Source organism: Euprymna scolopes, chromosome 8 (assembly GCF_053919585.1).
Source record: "Euprymna scolopes isolate OS-2025 chromosome 8, ASM5391958v1, whole genome shotgun sequence".
Taxonomy (NCBI): domain Eukaryota; kingdom Metazoa; phylum Mollusca; class Cephalopoda; order Sepiida; family Sepiolidae; genus Euprymna; species Euprymna scolopes.
Genome location: NC_136489.1, coordinates 39,178,015 through 39,187,607, shown reverse-complemented (window position 1 = coordinate 39,187,607; position 9,593 = coordinate 39,178,015). Strand labels below are relative to the sequence as shown.

The 9,593-nt window shown below is 28.7% G+C and overlaps 1 long non-coding RNA gene across 2 annotated transcripts in view; it reads left to right on the top strand.

Moving 5' to 3' along the window:
* The first annotated feature begins 1,826 nt into the window (after positions 1 to 1,826).
* LOC145283522 (uncharacterized) overlaps positions 1,827 to 9,593 on the top strand; it is a 207,119-nt gene continuing 199,352 nt past the window's right edge. The window contains exon 1 of one of the 2 annotated variants that reach the window (XR_013868625.1): positions 1,827 to 2,396. This is a non-coding gene — a long non-coding RNA (uncharacterized LOC145283522). The remainder of the gene's footprint in view (positions 2,397 to 9,593) is intronic. The other variant, XR_013868624.1, reaches the window with a different exon arrangement.

Below are 9,593 nucleotides of genomic sequence, written 5' to 3'. Positions count from 1 at the left end.
TCCTTCGTTCGTTATTTTTTCCTTTGTATATTTTCATTTCCTTCACTTTAAATATTTTTCTCCTCCTCCTTTAATATTTTCATTTTTTTTCTTTCAGTTTCTCTTTCCTTTAATTTTTTTTTTTTTTACATCCTCCGTTTTCCCCATTTATTCTTTATTTATATGTTTGTCATTCCCCAATTTGTTCTTTTTTCTTTTTACGCCATTTTTTTTGTGTTCTTTCTTTTCTCCATGATTTTCTCTGGTGCTATCTGCTTAGGCCGTCTGAAGATACCAACTTCCTGACCTAATGTGCGACAAACTCCGATAACTTTTTTTTCCTTTGCAAAATCACGTAGTGCAAAATCACGTTGAGCAAAAAGTAAAAAAAAAATGGCAACAATTTTACTATAAAAAACAAACAAAACACTATGAACACATATTTAAATGTATAAATGTATTTTTTTTTACATTTGCAAAACTTAATCATATTTTTAAAGTAAAAAAAAAATTATAGCAGGTGTCCTTTACAAAACAACCAAACGTAAAATTATGAAAAATATTTTAAAATATAACGAACTAGAAGCATAATAATCTTCACCAAAGTTTACCGGATTCGGCATTAAACAACCCAAAAGGTGTTGATATGCCGTAAAATAATGCAACTAAACCAAACTCCACGAATAAATATTTAAATATATAAAAAAAAATTATAGCATAAAATCTTTAAACTAAATCATCGGATTTGTCATAAAATAATCTGAAAAGGGTTGATATGTCATAAAACAAAAACAACCTTTACGTCGTTTGTCATCAGGTTTTAGATTGTTCGCTTTCATCTTCATCACCTTTGAATTTTTTTGTCCTTTTTCATCATCATTTTTCCTATCTCTTTCCCTTTTTTCAATTCCTCTCGCTACCATCTCGTACCTACTTTTCTGTTTTTTTTTTTTTATATTTTAATTCATTTATGACGTTTAACACGGTATTTTTTTTTACTTCCATTTTTTCATATTTTAGTTTCACTATCATTTTCTGTATATTCATCTTCTTCCTTTTCCCTTATTTTTTTATCCCCCTTTTTTTCTTTATTTTATTTCTTATAATTATTCACTTCCCTTCGCGGTCTTTTCCTTTCCTTTCGCTTTTTCTTTCTTGCTTGCATCACTCACTACATCGACACATCAGTAACTCAGTTCGCTAAACCACCACCAGGACCCGGTCCACGTTTTTATCCAATATAACCCCACCAGCTGAAACGCCAAACGCCTGCTGTCACATGCTCTGCCACAAGCCGTGCCTGCCGACCACACGCACGCATTAAAGCATGCAGGAGGTCCTTTGCCCCCAGCTCGATCGCTAGTTATTTTCTCCTTTTCTCAACTCTCTCTCTCTCTCTCTCTCTCTCTCTCTCTCTCTCTCTCTCTCTCTCTCTAATATTCTTTCCATTTTTTTGTTCAAGTTATGTTTCCAATCGTCACCAAATAAACGCCAAATTCCATTATTTCTCATGCCTCTTTTCTGTAGCGTTTTACGAGATCTAACTTTTTTTTTTCTCTACAAAACTCTCTAGTGAATATCGCAACTCGACTCGATGAAAACCGACCAGAAACGTCATTATAACTTAAGTTATGCCGATTAGAATTTATTGAATTCTTTATATGTCATTTAGTTATATTTCCCGCTCTTTCACTTTCGCTACCGCCTTTTCTTAATTTTCGTTTTTAGTCTCGTCTTTTTCTTAATTATCACTTGTCTCTTGCTGATAGCGTTTTTACATTTTGATATACATTTTTTTTATTACTACAAGGAAGACATCATAGCTGTGTTATTATTATTTATCATTTATTTTTAATAATATCATACCTCATTACATTTTTATCATCATCATCATCATTAGTTTATTCCACTTCTTATCTGCCACATCGTGTGATTCAGGAATCGTAATTTTAACGGTTGCGCATTAGTAGTTTTCAAACGCCGGGCGTTATTGTCGTCCATCGCGCTTGCAGGCAACTTCTCCTTGGCTGGTCCGCAAAATTAAAGCTAAACTCTGCAAAAAGAAAACTAAAAACATTATTATTGTTTTTCCCGAGTAGGTTAAAAAGCCGTTTATATTTTTATTATGAGAATTACATCAATGGTAATACTAAGTTGTGGCATGGCCTGCAGTCGTTACGTGGCTGGCGGCAAGGTTATGTGTTATTTTATTTATTTTTTTTTTGTTCGTGTGAGATGCTGCTACGGGCAACAGAAGGAAGGAACGAAGAAAGATGGAACGGGATGAATATGCGCATCAGTTGATGAATGCAGGGCCGACGTCGGAATGAAAAATGAACGAAAGCTCCACGATGAATGAAAAAGAAGGAAGGAGAAACACACCAAAGAACAACAGCGACTACTTCTTCATTCATTAGGTACACGATTCCTTCGGTCTTTTGATCGTGAATTAAGCTACCATTTTTTTTTAACATTCTTTCCATCTGCACTTTTCTCTCTTGTTTCTCTTTTTCTTCTTCTATTTCTTTTTGTTTTCTTCTTATTTTCATTTCTTCAGATATTTCTCATACATTGATGTTAATGTATCTTCGTTATTGTTGTGTTATTAAATTTATGTTATTTAGGATTGCCAAAATTATTATTATTATTATTATTATTATTATTATTATTATTATTATTATTATTATTATTATTATTAGTTGTAGTAGTAGTAGCAGTATAATACTACTACCAATAATAATAATAATAATAATAATAATTATTATTATTATTATTATTATTATACTCTCTCAAAGATCTGTCAAACGATATATTATTAGTGATTGCTCACTAGCAAAAGCAAGTCATGTTTACTTGAGTTCGATAAATTATCATTATTATTATTATTATTATTATTATTATTATTATTATTATTATTATTATTATTATTATCATTCTTCTTCATCTTCATCTACATCTTATTATTTCATACTCCTTGTGAATTATCACACATGTCATCAGAGATTACTCATTTAAAATAACCGATGGTGTTCCCTGGAGTCTGAATGACAACACGTCCCTCAAGATTTTCATAACACCCACCTCTTCGATAAGCTTTGCAAATGACTTGGGTTTTATTATTATTATTATTATTATTATTATTATTATTATTATTATTATTATTGGTGTATTTCATTTTCAGGCAGCATCCAATATTTCACGAAAAGTCAACACACAATTTTAGTTGCTGCATTACCTTTAGTATTATTTTCGATAGTCTCATACTTTTCTTTGCAATTCGATAACGTATTATTATCATTAGTTATTAAAAGTGAGGTTGTATAAATACTTAACAACACAGATTGAAGCCTTGTTGTTCCCTGTTCGAATCCATAAAATTACATTAGTAATTAATTTTTAATAGGAAAATGTATGAGCATTATTGATGATTTTCAAAAAAGAAACAAAAAGACGCCAAGACTTTTATTTAGAGTTGTTGATTGCTTATCGAATTAATTTCAGACACCGAGGCTTGTCTGATTGCTATTTGCTTTCTTGCTTCCCCTTGTCAGGTAAAATGCTTTCTTTCGGAAGTTAAAAAATGCACGCCTTTTTTAATCGCTAACTTTTGTGTGACGAAACACATTTATAGGTGTTTACATACACAAATGCATATTTCACTGTATAATAGAATGTAGTAATAATAATAGACTATATATATATATATATATATATATATATATATATATATATATATAAATATATATATATATAATACGAGTGTTTTCTGTGTTGTTTTTTTTTGTTTTTCCGTAATTTATGACATTATAATTTTTTTTGTTTTTTACTGATCTTGCATATATATATATATATATATATATATATATATATATGTGTGTGTGTGTGTGTATGCATATCTACATTTATATATATGTATATATGCGTATATATGTACATGTATATATATATGTATATATATACATATATATATACATGTACATATATACGCATATATACATATATATGCATATGTACATATATACACACATATATATACGTATACATATACATATATACATACATACACACATAAATACACACACACACACACACACACATATATATATATATATATATATATATATATATATATAACGGATTATGAATAAACGAAGTTTTCTATAATTTCATATATGACTGAAAATTACAAAAAACAAATACCAACACAAAAATAGTTGTACTTCATTCATTATTTCTTACTCTCTAAACAATGAATTTTCAGTGATAAAAACAGATAATTATTTCCCGGTGTTTTGGTGATCTACGCCCAGAATATTACACCTCTTTCAATTACCATTCCACATTGCATTGCTTTCTTTAAAAAAAAAAAGCTGTTTACAACGCTAATAACAACCGTTCGATTTGTCCCGAATTCCATTGACCCTAACTTACCTGTATCTTTCAATACTCTCCCTGCCCTTCATGTGGGTGTCTGCCTGGTGAGCTTCCTCATCGATCTGTTTATTCGTCTTAATCCTTCGTGATAATTTTGCGTTGTGATAGTCAATGCTGGTATAATCTTTTCCTTTTTTTTTAATTATGTCTTCCCTTGGTCAGTCCCTTTTGATCTACGTAAAATTCAATAATCTGTGGTTGTGTAAACGTAACAATTGAAATTACCTGCGGTTGATTGCTATTATGTGTTATGTGTGTTGGTTTTTTTACATGTAATAATAATAATAATAATAATAATAATAATAATAATAATAATAATAATAATAATAATAATAATAATAATAATAATAATAAAATAACAATAATAATAATAACAACAGCAACAATAATAATAAAAACAACAATAATAATAATAACAACAGCAACAATAATAATAACAACAACAACAATAATAATAACAACAGCAACAATAATAATAATAACAACAACAATAATAACAATATTAATAACAATAATAATAATAATAACAAAATAATAATAACAAAAATAATATTAATAATAATAACAACAACAATATTAGTAATATTAATAATAACAACAAAAATAATAATATTAATTATAATAATATTAATAATAATAATATAAATATTAATAATAATAATAATTATTATTATTATTATTGTGATTATTATTATTATTATTATTATTTCTATTACTATTACAAACACCTATTTTTTTTTAGATATCTAAGGCAAATAAAATATTGTTTTTAAGGCAATAAATGCACCTGATATACTGTTCGTTTTGCAAAGCAACTTTCTATTTACTTATACCTGTAAAACAGTTGATTTACACACACACACACACACTTATATATATATATATATATATATATATATATATATATATATATATATATATCAGTATTAAGATGACGATTTCCTACTAGGATAAACTGCAGAACCTCTGTGTAGCTTAACTGACACATTTATTTTAATAATGCCTCTAAATGCTATTAAGTTTTGAGTACAGAATAACGAAGTACTACAAGTCGAGACATGACATATATTTTCGTATAACATTTTATGTGCATACATGAAGTGTATACACATACAAACACGCACATATGCACCTATACATCCTTATATGTATATATACATGCATATGCACACAGATATATATAAAAAGAAAGAGAGACGGAAAGGTCTATCTACGTATATTAGCAAACACATATATCATTTAATAAGTAAATATCAAATTGTTACCTTTATATGAAGCTCAAGTTAATATGCTTCTAAATATTTGGGAAAATAAGCAAGGATTATCACAAAGCGAAAAATGAGACTTTGTGAATGCCATTTTTAGTTTTCTGGTATTATCTGCTTATTTCCAGCCGTACAGACTAAAGAGAACTCTGTGTCACAATATTAATCATGAAAACAATCACATAAAAAAAAGCTGTTTAATACAAAATAGCATATGTATAATATATGTATCACGCACAACATACATTGCATTTACACATACACACATATGTATACATGTAAAATACATATATATGTATACATAAAGACAAATATAATACACATATATGTGTATACATAAAATAGATTTGTATATATATATATATATATATATATATATATATATATATATAGTTTTATATTATTACAACTTCACGTCTATTAATTTTATTCATTACAAATTGTTTCAATAATCAGAAAATAATTTGCAATGAATTAACTTAAAAAATTAAGTTCGTAATAATAAAAACATATTTGGCTCTACTAACGTATTGATCATTCCTTATCCTTGTTTTTTTACCGAATCTACCACTCAATGTATACACACACGCATATATATATATATATATATATATATATATATATATATATATATATATATATATATATATATATAAAAATTTATTTATACAAACATTAATGGCTACATATGTGCATACATGTTTCTGTAATCACCCGCGTTGGGGGATTACGTCTTCAGGCCAAGAATTACCGTCGAAACTTCTTGACCTGAAGACGTAATCCCCCAACGCGGGTGATTACAGAAACATGTATGCACATATGTAGCCATTAGTGTTTGTATAAATAAATTTAATATACCTGCTCTGTTCACTCATTGAGCACTCTTTGGTAGACACATGTTGTTTCATTGGATGTACTTCTTGGAAACTAAACTCTACTGGCTATATATATATATATATATATATATATATATATATATATATATATATATATATATATATATATATATATATATTGTTTTCGGAAAGTTTTTTGATTGGACAAGTCATTGATACCGTAGGTTTCAAACCCGATGATTAGGACCGTTTTAGACCCCCATATCAAGCTCTCCTCAGCAAATACTCATCTGAAGAGAACTTGATATGTGTATCTAAAACGGTTCTAATTATCGTGTTTGACCCCGACGGTACCAATGATTTATCCCATTTAAAAACTGTCTGTAAATAAAATATAAATACGCTCTAATTTTAGGAGTTTCCTTATAATCAAGCATTCTGTACGGGTCATAACCTAGTAAAGTTTATTTCACAAAAAAAAAAAACAATTGCAGAAATTTTACTTCCTCTTAAAATCAACATAAAAACTTGTTATAAAGACCCCTGGTAACTATTTTTATTAAATTTCCGAAAAAAAAAATGCGATTCTAAAAACAAAATACAATATAGTACTAAAACTCGACAGTGTCTAAAATTTAGTATCAATAATGTGTATAATAATGACATTATAATTACGAGCATCCTGCTTTATTAATTATTAGTGATGCTTGATCAAAGGCAATTAAAATACGAACTATTTAATTATCAAGATAGAAAAAGATGCCATATTATGCACGTATAATCACTTGAAAAAACTCCAAATAATTACATTTTGGAAAATAATTATTTCATATCTATACTTAAATTTAAGAAAAATCAGTCATCTTGATTTTTACCACTTTTAAATAAAAGTAAAGTAAAATTAATATTGCCCACACAAGGAACCCTTACTCCTAGTAGTTTATTCCATAATACAGGATGATCGAATTGATTCGTTTAGAAGTAAATCCTGCACATAGAAATACATAAAAATGTAAATAAACCTAACGTTATACAAAGTAAAGATGAAAAAGACATGGTTCTACTATTTCATCAACTGATGCCGACCTAAAACTAATATCATTTGTAATCTAAAACCTACTTTAGAAAGTTTAAATGAAATCAGTTGTAACTGCATTGCCGGAATTTTTGACATTCTCCGCATCCCTTTTGAATAGAATGAAAGTAAATATAATCAACAATAAACAAATAACACATAGAAGTTGTGTTCAAAATTGATAATAATTGGTTGGTTAATTTCCGGATATGTAATGTCGCAGTGACGAAAATATATAATCGTAGATGCATAAAGAACTTACTCTCTCTCTCTCTCTCTCTCTCTCTCTCTCTCTCTCTATATATATATATATATATATATATATATATATATATATATATATATATATATATATATATATATATATATATATATATATGATTAGTTTTTTTGGAAAAAGAATTCCAGCAGAGTGCTCAATTAAAAGGAAAATCCAAATTTTAAGAGCGTACTTATATTTTGTGTACAGAAAGTTGTTAGTTGAGACAGGTCATTGGTACCGTCGGTTTCAAGCCCGATAATAAGGCCCGTTTAAGGTATCCTTATCGAGCTCTCTTCAGCCAATATTCGTCTCGAATACGAATATTGGCTGAAGAGAGCTCGATAAGGATACCTTAAACGGGCCTTATTATCGGGCTTGAAACCGACGGTACCAATGACCTGTCTCAACTAACAACTTTCTGTACACAAAATATATATATATATATATATATATAATTATTTTTTTACTATAATACACACATATATATACACATATATATATGTACACACACATATATACAGAGAGAGAGAGAGAGAGAGAGAGAGAGAGAGAGAGAGAGAGAGAGAAAGAGAGAGAATCTTTTTGCGGGGGGTGGGTCCGAAGAGTGCTCAATTATAAGCGTAGTTATATTCTATATTTTCTTTACGGGAAGTTTTTAGATGAGACAAGTCGGTTTCAAACATAACTATATATATATATATATATATATATATATATATATATATATATATATATATATATATATATATATATATTAATTGACACTGAGCTTAATAAAACCTGGAGTATTTGTTAGTATCTTAGGGAATATCCTTGTGATACAAAAGAAGTGATAGTTTCTATTTACTTGTCTCCTCACAAAAGCAGAGTTAGACACAAGATAGGTTTTTAATGTGGGGAAAATCCAGCTCCTCAAAGAGAAGATAGGCACAAAAAATAAAACTTGTCTCAGTCATGAAGGATTTCTCCTGTACTGACCGAGGATAGAGAAGGCGAAGTGTAGCATTAGAACAGATACCAAATGGTGATCATGGCCTAAAAGCCAACACACACACACACACACACACACACACACACACACACACACACACACACACACACACATATATATATATATATATATATATATATATATATATATATATATATATGTTTGAAATCATGTACAATTCAACAGCTGTAGGGAACAACTTTTTACAAATGCATCATAACTATTTATTTGGATAAAATTTGTTCAACCTACCTCCTATCCCTCTCTTTATATAAACATGCATTTAGGAGTCGGGACACTTTCACGTAATATCTACTCTATGATTTGTCTTGTGGCAGTCATTGCACCGACTGAGATTGGCAGTTGTACCATAAAATGTGGTTTGTTCTGCACGAAGTCTTCACCACTATAAACAATTCCTTTGTATGGGCTGCCGACCAACTTAGTTGTTGTGGCGGAATCTTACTCGGCTAACTCGACGGGAGTATCATTATAATTATGTATGTGTATTAAGTAGTCATACACAAACATTGATACAGACATTTGAAAGTTTAATCCTCTGTTAGAAAAATGCTAAATATTCGAAACAGTGCATTAACTAACCGCGTATAACACATCTATATGCATGTAAGTATCCTGGTGATAATTTTTATTGATATTCACTACGAGTTCTCACACAGGTAATTATCAGATATTACTCACTGACAAACAATCTGTAGTACACATTTAATGCTTGAATCCATCAAGTCTC